The following is a 20,871-nucleotide window of genomic DNA, read 5'->3' as shown; positions in this document are numbered from 1 at the left end:
ATATCTCTCCAGAACACTTCCATACACTTTCCACATGCAATACTCCCCATCAGACTTAGAGTCTCTTGGCAGGGCCCTGATATGTGACAAGCAGCCGTCAGCAGACACGACTTCTGACCATAGCAATATGAGATTCGGGAAATTCTGCTTTGGGAGAATCACCCTTTAGACAATCTGAGAGGGTAGGTCATCGTAATCTTCAGGACAACCTTAGGTAATGCTCTGGTAAGAAATTAAATGCAATGATTAAGAAATCCATGACTCAAGATGTATTTCTCCTCAGATTTACATCAAACATTGGTCGCCGGGGTGAAGGGGACCCTGCTTCCCAAGTCTCGTTGGGCAAGGCTGATGGAGACCCTATGACCTTGTTGCTACACCATCTGAAACTCACGCCTTCTTCCATTGCCACTGAAGGACACAAAGAGCACCTGGGGCCTTACACACCCTCCTTTCTCCTTTGGCCTAAAAGTGATGCCTTGGGCAGAAGTAGCCGCACGTCCATTCGAAAACCAAGAGGGCTAGGAAACCTAGTCTTCTGTGTGCCAGAATGAAAGGAGAACTGGATGCAGTCTGCCACGCTCTTTCTCTACACCAAAGCAGACAGTCGCTCTCCCTGTCACATACAGTGTTCCCTCGCCCTGTTTCCCCAGGAGGACATCCGAAGACCCACTGAACTCAGGATCTCTAGAAGATCCTTAGGCTAACAGATCCAAGTGTTCAGTGGCCACACATGACAAACACTGCAGAACTTTCAGGGTTGGATCAGAATATCCCCTAAAGAAACTATCACCATCGATTGCAGTCAGCATCCCCCAGAAACGCTGGGGAGGGGGAGAACCTGATTTCCCTAGTTGTCACGTCATAATATTCCAAATGGTAAGTTTTCTGCCAAAAGTCCCAGAGCATACAAAGAGACAAAGAAGGATGGCTCCTACCTAGGAAAAATCTAAGAACAGATGGGGCCCCTGAGGAAGCCCTCAGGGGCGAGCACACAAAGCTTTCTCTGGTTGTTGCTGTTCACATTCCTGTGTCGAGCCTCTGTCTTCCTAAGTAGCAATATGCTGAAAACCTCTGTTTCAGGGTCAAGACAGAGTCAGAGGCCATGGATGCCGGAAATGGATTTGTCTCTTTTCTTCTGTCTTTGTCCGGGACTGTACCTACTGCCTCATCTCGATTTACAGGGAAAACCTGGGAAACCTACCCAAACAAGTGTGTTTTGGTTCCTGCAGGCAGAATACGGAAAATATTGCAGTTATTTTGGGTGAGGAAACTCAACTTCGTGGAGCCACTTTCCACCTCAAGGTGAATTTTGTTTAGAAAAAATTAAACATAGAGTTATCAATGACCTAACACGTTCATTTGGGATTTTCTGGCATGGAGGGCTGTGGCATCTGATCCGAAGGTCCGACTGTGGACCACATTTCCCAAAGGCCAAGGGGCAGAGACACGCAGCTTCTCTGTTTCCAGTAAAAAAAAGACTCCATTTCCCAGCAGGCAGCGGGCAGGAGAGGCGCAGCTCCAGGCGTTTGTGAGCAGGCAGTTGGCCAGCCTGGGCTCCGCTCCCACGGGGGCCGTCCTGTTGGCCACGCCTCCCAACACGCGGTGCTCCCGAGCTGGCACAGCCTCTGCTCACACTGCTCCTCGCGCTCCTGCTGTCACCCCTCTCAGGGCGGCTCGACTGCCCCGCCCCCTCTGTGGCCACGCCCCCTGCTCGTCACGCCCCCCCCTCGCCCCGCCTCCCCGCTCTGCCTGTCACTCAGACTTATGCTCTCTGGCCTTCCCCTGTGAGGCTGCAGGCTGCAGCCCCGGCTCCTCTGTCTCCGCGCCTCCCCGCTCGCCCCGCCTCCTCACTCGCTCCGCCCCCCGCCCCTGAGCCAATGGGGAAGCCCCAGACGTCCGCGTCAGGCGTGGCGGTGCCACCGTGTGGAGCCGGTGAAAGGGGCTGCAGGTTCAGACCGGCGTGAGGGGCGTGCCTGACGCGGAGAGCCGGCAAGCTGGGGCCTCGCGGGCGTCCGCGACGATCCGGTTCCCCTCAGCCCAGTGCGCGCGGGGCTGTCCCGTCCAGGCCTCGTCCCTCCTGGGCGGGAGCGGCCGGTCCAACGCGCGCCGCGTCGGGCGCTCGGCCGGCGGAGGACGGTCTGTGCCGCCCTGGCCCGCGAGGCCCCCGGGGTCCGTGCGTCGCTTCCGCGGGGAGCCCGGGCGGGAGCGCTTTGACGGGGCTCCGCGGAGACGAGGAGGCCCTCGGAGGACGGCGGGCAGGGCCGCAGCGGGGCGGGAGGGCCGCTCCGAGGGGAGACGCGCCCTGAGCCCGGGCACGGATCCCCGACAGCCTTCCGGGCGGCGGCGCGGCCCTGGCCCGCCGTGTCCGCTGAGGCCTGCGGGGCGCTGTCCTCGAGGGCCGGGGCGCGGGGCTCGCGGGCTGCACAGGGCTCCTCGGGGCCTCCGTCCCCTCCGTCCCCGCTCCCCAGCGATGGCGGGGCCGTCCTGGCGGCTGTCTGAGGCTCAGAGAGGCAGCCTGCTGAGCTCCCCGCTCTCAGGGGCTCGAGGGAGGGACAGCCGGCTGAGTCCGGGCGGAGGGAGCGGGAGGCCGCCTGCTTCTCTACCTGCCTCCCCGCGACTCACCTGGTTGTGTCTTGCCTGGTGTGGACGCCTCCCGTCTCCCCACAGCTCCCTGTCCTGGAACGACCTGGACGCCCTGCTTGGCTGTGGGAGGGCGGTGGGTTGGGGGACGGTCGAAGAGCCTCCTGAGTTCTTGTTCTTGTTCTCTGTTTTACTGGGATCGCCTGTCGAGGCTGAAATTCGCAAGCGTCGGAGGAAACACAGGGCAGCATTTCTTTGTAGGAGTTCAGAGCGACAGCCCCTTGCTTTTGAGGCCATGCTGAGCAGGATGGTTTGGGGAAGGATTTGGTCTATGATCATAAAGCAGTTGCAGAGGGAAGCAGAGGTATTTCCTGTCACCATTGGGTCCTGCTGCTGTTTATGCTGTTGCAACTGGCGTGTCGTGATTGGCATTAAGTTTCTGAGTAGATGAGGCGATGTTCCTCTGCTCCCTGGAGAAGGGAAGGTGTCTCGGGAGGTCGCTTAAAGGCTTTCTCTGCAGAAGGGGCCGCAGGTGGTGTTCTCTGCCTCCTGACGGTGCTGCTCAGATTCTGGGTCGGCACAGTGACCAAACTTTTGGACTTAATAACAGGTCACCATGTGAAGCACTCCTGTCCCTTCAGCGCTAGCATCTGCGTGAACAATCTGCACGGATATTTACAGGGTAACGGCTTGCTGTTGTGTTCAGCGCTGCAGCAGTTGTGAAGCCAATGAGATGATGCAGGGCTGTGTCAAGCGTAGAACCTGGCTGACAGCAAGTGAGAAAGGACCCAGGAGGGGCCATCTGACCTTCGTAGAGGCGTGACTTCCAACACGATGACTCGTCCACGGAGGAAGGTGGATCGGTGCTCTCAGGCTGTTCTGTGATGACATCCAGGTGAGCACAGCATTTTCACAAGTGCTGAGGGGACGTGTGATGGTGTGAGGGAGCCTTTTTATTGGCAGTTACTTTGGGGGCATCACTAGGGAAAATAAGTTAGAGAGAATGTAGTAACACCAAGTGCTGCCAGTACAGACTGATTCTGGAAGGAAACTCGGGAATCAAACTTCTTTCTCTGTTTTGTCTTTTCCAGTGTCTGTGCTTCATCACGGGACCTTCATTCCTCAGTAGTATTTCCGTCTTTCATGGTTTATTCTTTGTCTCCCATTTTGGGACTGTCTGTTTATCCTCCTTCAATAGTTTGTTTTTGCAGTCATTAAAAAAATCTTTTTTTCCCCAGCAATTGATGTATGGTAGGCACTAAATCTTATTCTGGATATTGAGTAATGACTAAGACACTGTTTATTCTCACAAGGCACTCATTGGCTAAACATGATGGGAGATGTAAAAAAACTGTAATATCCAGAGGTGACATTGAACTCTGGTGAAGTCTATCCAAAGAAGTTGACTCTTCAGTGAGAGTCTAGTGAAAGCTTCACAGACAAGCTTGTGACTGCGCTCAGCCTTGAACAAGGTGTTGGAATTCTCCCAGGTGATCGAGAGGTGGGAGCACTCCAGGATGAGCCGGGAGAGGAGGACATTTAGGGGATAATTAGACTGGAAGGTGTGTGTATAAAATTGCAATACGACATTGTAATTGTAATGCAGATTATTCCTATCTGACCAATACTGCATAGCAGAGGGTGGGAAATGAGCCTGGTCCAAGAGAACACAGTCAGGTTAAGAAAGAGCCTTATATTTTGGCCACAGGATTGTGGTTTGATTCTGAAATTAGTGGACGGTAAGTACAGGTTTCATGTGAGGGGACAGCCGTGATCAGGTCTGCTCTGTGGAAAAGTCACCCAGGTCAATGTGAGGAACAGACTGTTGCTGCTTTCCAAGTGTAAGAGAGACTGAGGGACGGAAACAGCACGGGAACCCTGGGAGTGGAAGGAGAGGAGCGGGTCTCTGAGGGGTGAAAAATAACGTATCCCAAAATTCCGATTAATTTTTCCATTAAGTAGTGAAGTTTTACTAGAAACAATGCCAGAAATGTTATATTCATTATTTAAATCTCCCAGAAACTATGAATTTGGTATCATTATCCTATTTCATGAAGAATGTGACTGTAGTGACAGTGCTTGTGCAGGGCACATAATGGAGTCTGGAGACATGTTCAGAACTCATGGTTTCCAGGTATTTTGCATTTCGCTAGTACTCTGATTTTTAATTCACTTTATTTTTTGAACAGTTGTACAGTTACAAAAACTTGCTGTGATAGTACAGAGAGTTTCCCTCAGCTCCGTTCGCAGTTTCTACTCTTATGAACACATCCTGTCTGTTATCCTACACTACATTTAATCCTTTCTGCCTAGCCTCCCCTGGCTGTGACAGGTTCTCGGGCTTTCCTTGTTCTTGAAGAACTTGGTAGTTTTAGGGAGTAATGGTCAGGTGTTTCGTAAAATGTTCTCCAACAGAATTTGTCTGTTTTATTCTCATGATTAGATTGGGATTATGGATTTGGGGCAAGAAGATCAGAGAGGTAAATTGCCATTTTCATCTCATCATTTCAAGGGTCCATGCTCTCCCTGTGACTTCCCCCCATTGATGTTAATGTTGGTCACCTGGCTGAGGCAGCATTTCTCAGATGTCTCCCCTGCGCAGTCACTCTGTCCCCTCTGTCCACACCGTGCCCTTTGTAGGGACTTTTGTCTGTGCAGCCCGCGCCTAAGAAGCGGAGAGTTAGCCTCGACCTCCTTTAGAGCAGAATGTCCGAGTGAATCATTGGTATTCTCCCACACAGGAGATTTGTGTCTTTTCATTTCCTTATTATTCAGTTATTTACATTGGTACAGTATTGATATTCATACATTCTCCTGATTATAATCCAACAACTTTATTTATTTTGTTGCTCAGGTTGTTCCAGCTTTGGCGATTGAGAGCTCCTTCAGTTAACCGATGTGTCCCTTTGGCGTCCCCCCAGCATTCTTGGCTTTTTTTGAGTAGCATTTCATGACTTTCTTATGTTGAATGACACTTTAGTCTCATTTTCTTACATTTCCTTCCCGAATCCTAGAATTGGTTATTTCTACAAGGAACCCTGTTTCCTTTTGTTGGACTGTGGTATTAGAATTAAGACCTGGGTACCAGGTGTGTTTGCAGCTGTCAGGGCATTAGGTTCTTTCAGCGGACATAGCAGGGAAATATATCTGTGTGTAGTAGCCTGTGTGTATTCAAACACCTATAAATATATCTATACACAGCCTTCTGTGTCTATATTCAGCTAAAGTAAGTTCACACTGATGTCTCCAACTCTATCACCACGTGGATTACTCTAGCCTCTTCTCCTTGCTTATCTGTAAACTCCTACTCCAAATAATAACCTTGTGCCCACTGTTCACTGTCCATTTACTTATCTGCTCATTTTCAGTCCACATGGATAGAAGTATCAGCATTGTTAACAATACCCCCCCGGGTCACAACTTTATCAGCTACAATACAGTGCATCTGCACAGTTTCTTTCATCTTCAGTTTTACAGACTCGACTCACTTCCCAAATTACATATTTCTGCACCTTTTCACCCACTCCCTTCATTCAGACTGTTTCATACATTTGTAATACAGTTAGATTTTTTACACAGTTTTCATTCACTTCGGGAATTTTCTTGGACACATACGTGGCTTTTTGCTTGCACACATTGTTTCACTCTCTGTGCTGTAAAATTCAGAGTTTTGATAACTATCTAAGGTTTTGTCCATATTTACAGTATTATGCAGAAGAGTTTCACTGCACTAAAAAATCCCTTGTGCTTTATCCATTCGACTCTCCTTCCTCTTCCATGAAGACCGTGCTACTACTGACATTTTATTGTCTCTATACATTTGCCATTTCTAGAATGACATAAAATTGGTGTTCTACAATAGCCTCTTCAGATCGCTTCTTTCACTTAGAAATAAGCGTTAAAATTCATTCATGTCTTTTTGTGACTTAATGCTTTGTTTCCTTTTATCACTAAATAATAATAATCCATCTTATAGCCGTACCCCGGTTCTTTCTCCACTCACCTATTGAAGAACATCTTGGTCATTTCCAGTGCTTAGAAAGTATAAATAAAGCTACTATCTATATTAGCCCACAGGTGTTTTGTAAACCTATTTCCAAATTACTTGGGTAAATACCTAAGAATGCAGTTGCTGGATTGTGTGGTAAGACTATGCTCATCTTTGTAAGAAACTGCCAAACTGTCTTCTGATATGGCTGTACCATTTTGCTTTCCAGATCGCAATGAATGAGAGTTTGCTTTGCCCCACATCCTCACGTGCAGTTGGTATTGTCAGTTTCCTGCATTTATCAGTTCTAATAGGTGTGTAGAAGTGTCTCATTGAGGTTTTATTTGAAATTCCCGAATGACCTGTGGCGGTGGTTGTCTGTCCTCAGGCTCGTTTGCCATCTGTATGTCTTCTTTGGTGAGGGATATATTCAGGTCTTTTGCCCATTTTTCAATAAGGTTGTTTATTTTTTTGTTGTGGTTGACTTTTTTTTTTTGAAGATTTTATTTTTTCCTTTTTCTCCTCAAAGCCCCCCAGCACATAGTTGCATATTTCTCATTGTGGGTTCTTCTAGTTGTGGCACGTGGGACACTGCCTCAGCGTGGCTTGATGAGCAGTGCCATGTCTGCACCCAGGATTCGAACCAATGAAACACTGGGACGCCTGCAGCGGAGCACGCGAACTTAACCACTCGGCCACGGGGCCAGCCCCCTGTTGTGGTTGACTTTTAAGAATTCTTTACATATATCTTGGACATATTTTCTTTATCATATATCTGTTTTGCGAATATCGTCTGCCAGTCTGTAATTTGTCCTTTGACTCATCGATTTTGCCTTCCACAAAGCAGGAGTTTTTAATTTAATAAAGTCTAACTTGGGGCCGGCCCGCTGGCACAGTGGTGAAGTTCACGCACTCCACTTCGGCAGCCTGGGGTTCACAGGTTTGGGTCCTGGGTGTAGACCTACACACAGCTTGTCAAGCCATGCCGTGACAGCATCCCACAGGCCAAATAGAGGAAAATCGGCACAGATGTTAGCTCAGGGTCAACCTTCCTTACCAAAATAATAAATAAAGTCTAACATCAGTTTTTTTCCATAGATTACATTTTCAGTTTGTATCTTAATAACATAATTCCAGATTCGAGTCCACTTAGAGTTTGCTGCATAATCTTTTTAGAAGTTGTATTGTTTTGCATTACGTTTAGATCTCTGTTCCATTTTCTAAAAGTTTGTGAAAGTGTAAATTCTATATCTATGTTCATTTTTGTAAGAGCTTTAATGAGGTGCAATTGATAGAAAAAGAACCTGACATATCTAATATGTACTATTTGATGACTTTCCCCCCCATATCAACTGACAGATATGTATAAATTTCTCCTTTAGCCTGTGACAGGGTGGATCACATTGATTTGATTTTGGAATGCTGATACAACCTTGCATACCTGAATAAATTTCCTCTTTGTCCTGGTGTATGATTGTTTTACATTGTTGGCTTCAGTTTTCTAATATTTGTAGAAGACAGTAATTGCTCATTTCTGAGACTTGCTGTTCTCAAGTTTTCCCTACTTTTAAACTCTAGTTTTGCTTTTAGGGTACTGCTGGGCTCATAAGATGAGTTGGAAAGTGTTGTCTCTGGTTATATTTTCTGGAACAGATTGTTGGGAGCACGAGGTTTCTGGAGGGAGACCTGGCTGAGGCCCTAAAAGCTGCATCCCACAGCTTTCCCCTTGGATAGGCAACAAGCAGGAAATGGTATTCGGAGTCAGGGACCAGAAGCCCAGGGGGATCCAGTCTAGGTCAGAGGTGAACAGGGAGCCCCTAGTGGGCCCGAGAAGGAAGAGTCCTGCCTGCCCATGGTCCATGTCCACAGGACCTTCCTCTGGCCTCGTCCTCTCTATGTGCACGTTTTGAGCTTTTGACGGTATTTTCCCCACTTAGAGCTGAAGCCATTGCGGAGACTGAATCAGAAAACAAGGTCCTAATCTGTGTGCAAGAGAAACCGGGAAAATGTTCCCTCTTCCGGCAGAGTGTCGAAAGGCAGCCACTGTCCTGGGCAGGACGTGTGCTAGGGACAGGCACGTGCTAGTTTGACAGACACGCCCAGCTTAGTGGTTGTGGCTCTGCCTGAGAAAACGCCTCCAACCGCTTAGTCCCAAGAGGTCGGAGGGGCCATCTCTGCTCCTGGACAGGGTGAACCACACTGCAATGATCCTGTCCTCGGCGGGAGGGGCACTTGGGCACGTCCTTCAGTAGCCAGGGAGGGGACTGGCACTTCTCCCTTCTCCACATAAACTGAGCCGCTCACTCTGGGAGATTTCTAAATTCGAGGAGGAATGTGAGTTTCTGGATCTGGTTTCCATGAGCGCTGCGAGCGAAAGACTCACACCTCCACTCCCAGGATTAGAAAGAAGCAACAATTTAATATAATACTCAAACGGAGCATTTACCATTGACAACAAAATATGGCCCCGCCAAATAGGGAAATAGGTGCTGGGCAAAAGGGGGGAGGGGGAAGAGGGGTTGGTGCCTTCCCTCGTGGCCAACAGGGGACCCCAAGAAACGGATCACAAAGTTCTCCTCATCAGAATCAGGGGAGGTGGCCCTGTGCACCCTGAGTATCAACGCTGTGTCCCCGCTGTAGCTCAGCTGGTCTCAGGAGGGTCATCGACCACCACCACTGGGCCCTTGGTTGGGGGTCTGGTGTCTGGAGAAAGAGAGGCATTTCCTGAGCGGCCTGCCCTGGAACCACAGTGCACACCCCATCCTGGCCCCCACTGCGCTCTGTGCTCCAGCCCTGTGCTCAGTGCTCAGTCAGCCAACAGCACCCCATCTGTCCCTGACACAGGGGCTGATATTTAGCGTCACCCACTTCACAGAGGAGGAAACCAGTCCCAGAAACGTGAGTGCAATCGCCCAGGACGGGACTGCTCAGCAGTGGAGCTGGAACCCAGGGCCAGCTGTCTGCCTCCCCAGGCCCACGCTCAGCCTGAATGTTTCCTGAGCCCATGGTTTCAGCCACTGCCGGTCTGGACACTCACTCTGGCCTGAGCGGTTCTTCTTGCCTTTGAAGAAGAGTCGAATCTTTCTGACCCAGTGGTATCGGGGCTCCAGCTGGCAGGACAGGCTGTAGCTACAGGACAGAGCGGAGCTGGGAGCTCTCAGGAGCCACACATCACATGTGCATCCTGGAGCCTGCCAGCAGCTGGGGTCGAAGGGCCCCAGGGGTCGCCATGCAGTCAGATCAGGGGCTGACCATGGAGCAACGGCCATGGGCTCTGGAGCTGGTCGGCAGAGAGAGGCTGCCCTGCCCTCCCCCAACTCCTGACCCGACTCACCTCTCCTCCTTGCTCAGGGGCTCCACGGCCTGGAACCAGGCCCCAAAGTGCTCGTCGGGCTGCACGGTGTACAGATTTGCAGCCTCCTGGAGCAGCTCGATCTCGTCCATCAGTTTGAATTGCTAGGACAGAGCAAGCACAGGATGCCCACAGGGCCTGAGTGGGGGACCCTGCAGGGCTCGTGGAGGGGGTGAGGAAGGGGGCAAGGGGCCAGTCTGGGGCCTTTGCCCACTTGGGAGCCCTCCCTCCCTGCGATTCCAGTCAGGGCTTGCCTGCTCTCACACTTGGCCCAAAATAGCTCCTCCTCCAGGAAGGAGTCTTTGATGCCAGCCCTTCCCCCACCCGCCAATGCCATAGGATCCCTAGCTCTGTATATCGAAGTGTGCAAATAAATGTTCCACCCTGGGGATTGGGCCAGAGGGGGTCCTGCCCACTGCGGGGGGGTCTCTGATTTCCAACCCCCACCCTCCCCACCGGGAGGCCGCAGCCGCTTACCTCATTCCATTTCCGACAGTTGAGCACATTGCCCTGGAAAGCAGACAGCCGCAGTCCATCAGAAACAGCCCCCTGGGGCCAGCACTAGCCCCCGTCCACACCTCTTGCAATGTTGCACTACTGCCAGTGGGCAGGCCCATCCAGAGCCCGGACTTGGACCTGGGCCAGTCTCTGGGCTCCAGAGCAGGGGGCGCAGAGCAACTGAGGCAACAGACCTTGTGACCCAACCCTCTCTGATGACACGTGGGGAGACTCAGGCCTCAGGCAGGAAGGGACAGCTCAGCCTCTGATGTGCTTCCTGACTGGGAGGGACCCGACTTCTCTTCCCTCACTGGCAGGGCCAGAGGTAGACGCTGAGTCCAGCTCAGACACCACCTCCTGCGGCCACACAGTCAGGCAGCTCTGAGCCTCATCAGCCCAGGGAACCTGGACGGTGGCTTATGCAGAGCCTGCATCACCCACTGGGGAGATGGGCCTGACACCCCAACTCCCACACGAGGCTGGAGGCCCTGCTGAGAGGACCTTTGCCAAACGCAGAGAGCTCAGGGCTCAGGACAGGACTCTCTCCTCCCCACCCTCAGGAGCCTGAGCCCCCGGACCCACCTCCGGGCTCACTCACCTCCACATAATCCTCCATCGTAGCGTCCAGCAGCTCCAGGGAATGGAAGAACGTCACCAGGGAGGGGACGACACCCTGTGCCGCCATCGGGATGGGCATGGCGATGAGCTCCCGCTCTCAGGTGCCCCCATGAACCTTCCCCTGAAACCCCTCAGCCCAGCCTCCTGCCCACCCCACGCTCCCACACAGAGCAGCCTAGGATCCTCGGGACACCCCAACACACACAATTCCCTCCCCCGCTCCCCGCCAGGAACACCAAACTCCATCAGTCAAGTCCCAGGGCTGGCTGTTGGCCCCTCCCAGGGGCAGTGGCCCCTGCCCTTCCCCACCCCAAATCTGCCCTGCTGCCAGCCCTTCCAGGCCTCCTCCTGCTCACTGCCACTGCAGGCCCGTCATGCTTGGCAGCCACAGCAGATTCGCCTGAGGAGGAAGGCCCCTCTCCTGAGGGAGGTCTCCAGCTGGGAGGGGGAGCCCGCTCTCCTCTGACTCCTAGGCCCCTCCCCCACAGTCACCCTCACCTGCTGCCGCTGCCTCTCCTGGGCTCCCTGGCGGGCCCTCTCTGCAGTCTTTAACACGGAGGTCGCCTCCTGTCGGGGCCGAGGACAGGGTCAGTGCGCCCATACTCCCCTCCGCATGTCCCCCAAGGCCCCTGATCTCAGACCCTGGCCATCGGCTCCAGTCCCCTGCTGCCTCTGCTGCTCCCACCTCCAGGGTGCTCTGATTCTAGACCAGTCCCAGCTCCAGGACTCAGCCCTGTGTGACCTTGGGCCTGCCCAGGCCTCCCTGGCCCTCTTTCCTCAGCTGAAAAGTGTGAGGAGAACGTCACCTGCTTCCAGGAGTCTCCTGAGGACTCAGAGTCATCTGCATGTCATCACTGCTCTCCCCTCACCTCTCGAGGAGGAGCCGGCACAAATCTCCTCCCGTTCCTGTCCTCCCTTGGATGGTAGCACCTCGCTGGGAGGCCTGCACCACTGATCAGTTCCCTCCACTTCCCAGAGGAGGAGACGGAGGCCCCCAGAGGGGCAGTGACTGGCTCAAGGACCCACTGGGAGAGGCTGCTCCCCGTGCCAGCTACAGGCCCTGTCCCCGCTGCCTTCACCCCAGCCCTGGCTCCAAATCTGACCAAGGCCCCGACCTCTGGACTCCAGGGGTGCGTCCAGACCCCAGCTGAACAGACAGGGAGGGGGAGGGCAGGGTGTCTTGGGGGACCTGGCCGAGTGGCCCCGGCCTGCCCCACCCTCACGGGGCTCTCTGACCCCCAGCCTGGGCCAAGCCTTGCCATAGCCTCACCTCCTAGGATCCCCTCAGGATGCTCCCCTCCCCTCTCCTTCTGGCCTCCTTCCAGATCTCCAGCCTCCAGGTTACCTGCACTAGCAGCTCCCTGCTCACGCGTTTCTCTCTCCTGACCCACTTCTTCCAGGTTCGAGAACTCTCCCTGCGGGGTGGGGAAAGAAAGAAAGCAAGCAAGCAAGAAAAACTGTGGGATGCTTGAAGGCAAATCCCATTTGTTTGAGAACCCAGCAGATCCAAACTGCCTGGGGCCTGGATGAGGGATTTCACTGGGGTGTTCTGAGCTCTAAGGTCCCCATGGGACTGCGGAGGGGCCTCTCCTCTTGTCCCTTGGGGCCTCCATTCCCAGATGTCCCAAACAGATCTCTTTGGAACAGTGTTGGTTTCAGCTGCATAGAGGCTTCTGTTGCTGCAAAGGAAACACCTGAGAATCTCCACCTGGGCTCAAGCCAGGATCTGGTCTGGAAGGAAATGAATCCCTGGGACGGAACAGCTGGCTTAAGGGCGCTGAGAGACTCAGAGACCCAGCACCCAGGTCAGTCCCTGTGCCCGGCGTTCGCTGTCTCCCAGGTGGTCTCAGCTGACTTTGGGGGACATGCCGGCCCAAATCAGGCTGCCTGGGCCACCTCACCCTCATGGTGCTTGGCTGGAGAGCAGACCACCCACTACCCACCTGGAAACTTGTCCCCAGGTGTCTTGGAGACGGGCAATGTCAGGGCTCTGCAGGGCAGAAAGGATTGTGTGGAGGGAACAGAAGTTCCCGAGGCCTCGACACTCCTGGGGAAGCGAAGAGATGGAGCCGTGAGGGGGAGCTGAAGCTCTGCTGCCTCTGGTTTCTGTCCCCTCACGGACTTCCCCTGTCCTGGAGGAGACACATGCCCAGGGAAGCCAGGGAGGGCACACCTGCCACCCGATGAGTAACACTGCCAGGCACAAGGATTTGTAGCTCAACACAAGGGAGGAAGTGAGCTTGTCCCCACTGGGACCTCAAGTCAAGGTCAACGTGGCCCTGGCATGAGGGTCAAGGGACAGTCCAGGGACTAAGACCCCAGACTTCAATCCTGAGAGCTGAGAAACAAGAGGCAATTCCCACGCATCCAGACAGAGCGTGCCAAGGCTTATCTCAGCCACCCTGATCCACAGCTCAACCACCCTTGCCCTGTCCCGCGCTGTCATGCTGGGGTCCCCAAGGCAGGTGACGAGGATGCAATTGGCCACGGTGTTGTCGTGCATCACACTGTCACGGACAGTGGGTGCCAGGTACTCTCGTTCCCTGTTGTCGCACTCGGACCAGATTGAGCCGAGGCAGTGGGCGGGCACCAACGTCTTGAACAGCTCCTGCAGAAGATTCGGAGTGTCACCCGGTCCTGCCGCACCCCAGCTCGGCGTCCACAGTCCCCCATAGGCCCAGCAGGGTGAGATCAGAACTGGAGCTCAGGAAGCAGAGCATGTGGCCTGAGGCTTGTGGGAGTCCCTGGGTTTTGTCTGTGTCCACTGAATGCACCCAGTCCAGGATGACCCCGGACACAGTACAGTGGGGAAGGGAGGGGACATTTGCTCCCAGCCCCATCTCACTTCCTCCAAGCTCCAGAAGGCAGCCCACACATGCCCACCAGAAGGGCCATCATCCACCCATCCCAGTGCCCCTCGGGTCCCACTCCCCATTCCCATGCACATTCCCCCTGAGGCAGGGACAACCCCCGGCTTTGTTTGACTGTCTCCACTGGAGTCAATACACATCACCTTCCTGCTAAGTGCTGAGGCTGTCCGGGCCACCTGCACAGATGGGGGATCCACCCAAGGACCTGGCAGCACTTCAGTGAGTGCCCATCCCCCACCAAAGGGCCAGACTCTGCCCACCTTCCACTCTCTCCCACCTCATTCACCGGCACAGCCACCCTGTACAGCAGGTGCTCTGAGTGTCCATCTCTACTGTCCCCTGTTCTCTAGGGGACAGCGAAGGCTTGGGGAGAAAGAAAGCTGCCCAGGTCACAGTGTTGATAAGGGAGGGAGCAGGGATTTGGACCCAGATCATCGGAATTCCGAGCAGGGAATGGCAGGTGTGGGGCGGCTCATGGCACCGGGAAGGCAGGGGCCACCCACCCCGTGAGCTCCTCTGCTCACCGCAGCCATCCTCGTCAGCTGCTCTGCCACCAGCTGGGGAGGGAAGTCCAAGATGTTCAGCTTCTCCTCCCGCAGCTGGTCCTCGGTGGTCACGGCCCGGGGGCAGCTGGGCTCTGGGGCTGCCTCTAATGGTGGCCCTTGCTCTGGTCCTGGAGTGGCCGACTCAGGGGCTGCTGGCTCCAGCTCTACCACACGTGGTGAGACTGGAGGTGCAGCTGGCTCCAGCCCGGGGGCTGGCACTGGCTCTGGCTCTGGAAGTGGCAGGAGCTTTGGAGCTGGCTCTGGAGCAGGATAAAGAGAAAGTTGCACCCACACACCTGACAGTTTCTGTGCCTTTCCAAAGATAGGAAGGGCTCTACTGCCTCTAAGGGAACGCTAGCCCATGAACCTCAACACAGACAGTCTTCCCAGACTCCAGTCCCCTCACCTTTCCGTTCGGCCTCAATGGCCTTGAGATGCTCCAGGTGGCCTGGCAGAAGGTAGGCATGGCCCTCCACGTGGGAGCCACCAAAGCTGACGTGCAGAGTGGCCAGCTGCAGGGTCCAAGAGGGAAACCGCAGGGGCTCCCTGCAATCCTGCCCTTGGCCCAGCCAAGTTCCCAGCAGGAAATAGATAGCACTGCGTGGAGGCAGATGGGCCAGAGAGTCAGTGGCCTGGCCTTTCCTTAAACACCGTCCTCCCAAGGCACTCTTGTTAGCATCTGCGCCCCTTTGCCAGACCCTCCCCCTCCAGAGGAGGGCCCCATCCCAGCCCTGAGCCCTGGCTGGCTGTCCTGGCTGTGGCAGGCCTGCTCATCCAGCAGGCTGAACACAGAGTCTGTGAGAGTCTCTTGTTCCCACCGATACTCTCCTCCCCAAGGGTCTGGACAGAGCCCACCCAAGCCCTGCATGAATGTGGGCCACTGGAATGAAGACTCCAGCAGACTTGGGAGCAGCTTGCTCACACACCTCCTACTATGGACCTGGCGGTGGTGCTCACAAGGTGTGGATGTGGAGAAAGGGAGGCAGGAGGGGCTGGGACTCTGCTGGGAGTGGGTCTCTTGGGGACAACGCAGCCCAGCCTCCCTTCCAATTCTCAAGGGGCCTGGGACCCATGCACAGCTCTCTTTGAGTCCAGTCCTGCCGGAGTGGAAGCCACCAGAACTCAGCCCTCCCATGGGGATCAAAAGATGGGTGAGATGCAGGGTTCTCCCAGGCCTGACCCGGCCACAGCCTCCATCCTCTCCCCACACCCTGTTTGCTAGAGACAGGAGGCCCTCCTTCTCGACCCAAAGACCACTCACTTTGGGAGGTGGTCCTGTCCTCCAGCATCCCGCACGCAATGGGCCAAGCTGCCTCCATGTGTCCCAAAGGGGATGAGGGCATAGCCCGGGATGGAGGGTAGATGGGACCTGTGAATGATGTCAAGTGTGACTGTCTGACTCTCAGATTAGAGGGGAGGGCCAGGGAGGCTGTCTGCTTCAGTCACTGAGTGACACTTAGTGTGTCCAGAAGTCCTGCTCAGAGTAGGTCCTTCATAGACATTGTTGAATGACCTCCAACCAGAACCACCCCGGGTGTCTGAGTGGGCCTGCGGCCCCTCTGTGGCCCTAGAGATCCCTAAGTGGCTACACCAAGGACAAGCACCAGGACCAGCTGGATGGCATCTCAAACTCCTTGACAGGGTGCTCTCCAGGTGCTTTTCCAAACTCAAAAAGCCACAAGCCAGTGAAGGGAGAGGAAGACTACTTTCCGTGGGGGACAGAGAAATAATCACCACCAGCAACCACAGCATGGCCCACCACCCTCTCTGCAGAGCCGGGCACCAGGGCAGCACCTGGAGGGCTGATCCCATTCATCCCTGGGAGAAGCCTAGCAAGTTCATCCTCTCCCACCCCACGTTTCAGAGGAGCCAACTCAGGCTCAGAGAGATGCGGTGACATTCCCAAGGCAAGACACACAGCTGGCAGTGGGCAGAGTCACCACTGTGCTGAGGAGGAGGCGGGCAGTCACCTGGGAAACAGCTGGTCCAGCACCTGGTGGGCTGTGCTGGAGCCTGAGTAGCTGCAGAGGGAGGTGATGACACTGCGGAGGACTCTGCTGGGGAAGGCTGGCAGCACAGTCTCTGAGAGCCTCTGCATCATGCCTGCCCGGAGGGCACGCATCCTGCAGGCCTCAGTGACAGACAGAGTGGACTCATCTTCACTCTGGGTGGGACGAGGAGGGACACAGAGTCAGGGTCACCACTGCCAACCACCAGCGTTATCAGGGTCTGCAGCTGACCCAGGAACTCCTAGCCCCTCCCAGACGTGTGCGACAGGAGAGACAGGGGTCCCAACTCAGCAAAGTTCTGGGCTCTCAAAGCACAATCTGACTTTGGTCCTGCGAAGGATTCCACATTGATCTCCCTCAAGGCCATTTGCTCGCTGAGGGACAACAGACCTCCGTCTGTGCAGAGCACCAGCCCAGTGAATCCTCAACAGACACCCCTCTCTAGAGAGGAGAACAGAGGCTTAGGCATGCCAAGTGGCTTCTCTAGGTCCTGTGGCTCAGAACTGAGAACCGCCCAAAGTGAGGGCTGAGGGACATCCCCTGTAACTGCCTGAGGCTTCATCAGACCCTGACCTGGAGGGAAATGTTATGTGGCCACCTCACCCCTCCCAGGTCTGGAAACAGTGTACAGGGCAGTGACACGTTCTGAGAATCCCTTTGACTTTCAAACACGCTGATGGTTATTTCTTTTACATTAAAGGGAGTTTGGAGACCCTTGTTATCGAGGTTTCATTTTCCAAAAAAGGCAAAATTCAAAGATACTCAGGGCCTATTGGGAAGTGACAACGACATCAACGTTTTCTCTAATCTTCCTAGGAAAATGCAAAGAGTGCCCTCCTACCCTCCTATGCAGCTGGTGGGGAGGAGCGGAAGTCCAGATTCCTTTGGGAATGGGACTGTGGGACACTCATGGGGGACAGCCCTGTTAGGGTCCCAGGAGAACGGCAGTTTGAGGTTGGATTCTGGGCCGGCCCTGGTCATCTCAGGGGCCTGGGTGGGAAGACCCCTCCGTGCCCACTCTCACCTCAGAGCAGCCCTGGTTATTGATGGTGGCGCGGTGCAGCTGGTCCCTGTCCAGGGAGATGGAGTACCCGAAGCCATCCGTCAGCTCTTCCACCACCTCCTGCGTGCAGCTCTGCAAAGACAGTGCCCGAGAGCCGGGCCGGGAGGTCTGAGGGGCCTGCCTCGACTTGGCCACAGGAGGAAACCCCAGCACAGATCAGGTACCGAGCAGCATCTGCATAGACCTCTAGCCAGGGAGGGAATGAGATGACACCTGGATGGCTCGGGACTAACCTATGGGTAGATGAGCTTGGTTCCCAGCACCCACTCTCCCATCCTGCTAGCCACCACCTAGGCTGGGGACACGACACACTGCCAGGATTCCAACACCGAGCAAATGGCTCCTGCCCAGGGTGGGTCCCCGCTCAGCACCGCCGTCCATCTCTCACTCCCCTCCGACACACAAGGAGGCTCAAATTGTTGTGCGGGTGGCATCCAGTTGTGGCCTAACCCGGTTGGCTTTCCCTGTGTTACCTGAGTGCTCCTCCTGCCAGTTGGACAGAGGCGGTGCAGGTGAGGGCCAAGCCAGTGTCTATAGTGACTGAAAAGGCTCTTTTTCTTGGCTTTCCTGAAGCCAGAGCCTCCACAACTCGGGAGACAGCAGGAGAACATCCTCTTGTCTTCAGTGTCGCCACTCAAGTGGGCTCAATAGGATGCTATGTCTAGAATGTGGGCGCCTGGAGACCAGTGTGCTAAGTTCTGTTGGGGTCTGTTTTCAAGGAAGTGAGGTCACTTCCTCAAGGTTCCCTTACCTGGGCGCCTTCTTCAATCACACCCACCGAAAACCTCTCTGGGATCTTGGCTGCTCACCCTCCTTGCCCATGTCACCTCCAGAACTGTACACAAATAGCCAGCACAGATCCCAACACAGGACCTTGAGATGGAACCAGGGTTCCAGCTTGAGGACATGCAGCTGAGTTCCGACCTCTTTTTTTCCTACAAGCTCTGTGTCCTGGAAATGCCAATGGGCCTCCCAGGGCCTCCTCAATCACCCAACCTGAACAATGGGGACGAGGCCAGAAATATCTCCCTCCGGACATCCTCAGGTGTAGAAGAGACAATAGCAACAACACCTGTGGTCTGGTTTGCATGTGTCTGATGCACACACTTAGAGATGAAAGAATGACAAGAAGGGGTGGGATGTAGTGTGGAGTACCCCTCAAAACAGGACTGGGTTCCAGCTCTGTGACCTTGAGAAAGTCACTGCCCCTCTGGGCCTCATTTCCAGGTCTGCACCTTTAAGAGGTGGAAATTAGGGGAAATTCAGATACTTCCATTCACTGGCATGAAACCTTGCAAGGTCTCCTGTTTGACTTAGAATCAGACCCAAGTGCCTCGTGTCGGCCTATGTAGTGGGCAGCCTCCACTATGGCTCCTGGTGCTCACTGTCTTCTGCTGTGCACGTCCTTGTGGAACCACAAGTGGTCAGGAGCTGCCTTCTGAATAGAATGCAGCCAAGGTGATGGGATGGCCTGCAACCCAGGGTTAAGAACAAAAAGCCTGGCCCTTCCTTCTTACTCATTGGCTTTAGTCCCCTCCGTCTTTCCCTCCTTCTGTTTCCATCTCTCTCTCTCTCTGCATCTTATATCTCTGGAACTGGGGGAGCAAGTGTGCATGCTTTCAGTTGTCCTATGAAGATGTTCCATAGGAGAGAACGGAGGGAATGATTGGCCAGCAGACAGGCAGGAACTCAGACTTTCAGTCCAAACAAACCCCGTCAACATGCATGTGAGTGAACTTGGGAGCAAACCCTCCACAAGTCGAGCCGCAATATAGCCGCAGCCCCTGCTTCACAGAGACCTTGAGGCGGAGGCACCCAGCTAAGATGTGCCCCATTCCTGGCACACAGAATTTGTGAGATGTTAAGGATTTGTATTTTCTAGGTGCAATGTCTTAGAGCAGTGTCATCAGAGAGCGACGGGAAAAGCACAGTCTGCCAGTTCCTGCCCTCTGGCCCTGCCTGTCCCCATCTACCCTCCTCTCTCTTCTCAGGCTCCTTCCAGCTACACTGCCCTCTTTCGGACATTGGTCAGACCCACTTCTTCCTGTGAGCCTCTGCGCCAGCGGTGCCTTCTCCCTGACACTCAAACTGTTCCCAGACACAAGCAGGCGTGCCTCTCATCTGGCACCCTGCTGACAGCAAATGTCACCCCTATGATGCCTTTCAGAGCCTCCCAGGCACAGGTTCCACTGTCACAGGTCTCCCACCTGCAAGGGCATCTCATGATGTCCTCCTTCTTGGTCTCATCTGGATAAAGTGAGTCCATGAAGGAGGGCTTTCTGCTTGGCGGACGAGGAGGCAGCTTCTTCTGGTTTCCTCAGGATCATGACTGTCTCTTCTGGGCTGAATGTTTCCCCTCCCAAGTCCATTGTGAAAGGAAATTCTCATTCCCTTGCTTTCAAGGGTCTGGTTTCCCCAAGAACACAGGGAGACTGGCCTCTCCCTGGAATGCGGCACCAGCCCCTACACCCAAAGCCAGAAAATTAGCACCCAGCTTGAAACACCACCAGATCCTGAAGTCAATTCCTGCTGAGGTCCCCCATCCATTTTGTAACCCCATAGTATCTCCTGATCTCACCTTTCCCCTGAGACACAGCTCCCAGCCTGCCCTTGGCTTCTTACAGGAACAGTGGGATTTCCCAGAAGCACTCCCAGCCTGGGCAAGAAATGTTTTGAAATGTTCTCTATGTATTTTCCAGGACATGGGATATGGGGAGAAGTCACTTTGGCTGTGTATGTGCAACAGTTTTGATGCGAATAGCATCTTTTTCAGACAGAGATCAAAGAGTGGGGCTACCGGGTGTAACAAGAAAATGGATACACTGAGCCAACGTCTTCATGGTGTGAAGTCATAGGGAGCAAAGAACATGGTTAAGAGCAGAGAATATGGAGCCACAACTTATGTTCAAATTCCACCTCAATCACTTCCTAGATATTGGTAGAGGGCAAAGTACTTACCTCATTGGTGCCTCAGTTTCTTCATCTGTTGTTGGCAAGAAGGATAAGCGTACCTAATTTGTGAGGATATGGAGACTGCTAAAGGAGTTAATGTTTCAAAACACTTGCAACATCCAGCACATTGCATGCCCTGTACGCATACATTACAAATGAAATGTAAATGTTCTTCTGACGCTGTCTGTTTGCTCCAGACGGGAGACTAGGGGCTGGAAGGATGTAGACAGCACTCCCTGAGACAGGATGAATCGATGAATGAACAACCCTGTTGAAGGCATTACCAATGGCAAATCCGCCTCCCTATGGACATTCCCAAGGACAATCACACCCAAGCATCCCTCCTCCGTCCTGCATCGTCTTCTGGGATTCTATCCAGGAATCACAGGGGCT

The 20,871-nt window shown here is 54.0% G+C and overlaps 1 long non-coding RNA gene across 1 annotated transcript; it reads left to right on the top strand.

Moving 5' to 3' along the window:
- The first annotated feature begins 1,878 nt into the window (after positions 1-1,878).
- LOC139043204 (uncharacterized) lies at positions 1,879-8,220 on the top strand. Its single transcript, XR_011500266.1, has 3 exons — positions 1,879-2,139; positions 3,265-3,478; positions 3,675-8,220. It is a non-coding gene; the product is annotated as an uncharacterized lncRNA (long non-coding RNA).
- Positions 8,221-20,871: the final 12,651 nt, after the last annotated feature.

The sequence above is a fragment of the Equus asinus genome, unplaced genomic scaffold (genome assembly GCF_041296235.1).
Source record: "Equus asinus isolate D_3611 breed Donkey unplaced genomic scaffold, EquAss-T2T_v2 contig_193, whole genome shotgun sequence".
Lineage (NCBI taxonomy): Eukaryota > Metazoa > Chordata > Mammalia > Perissodactyla > Equidae > Equus > Equus asinus.
This window is presented reverse-complemented; position numbering and strand designations above follow the sequence as displayed.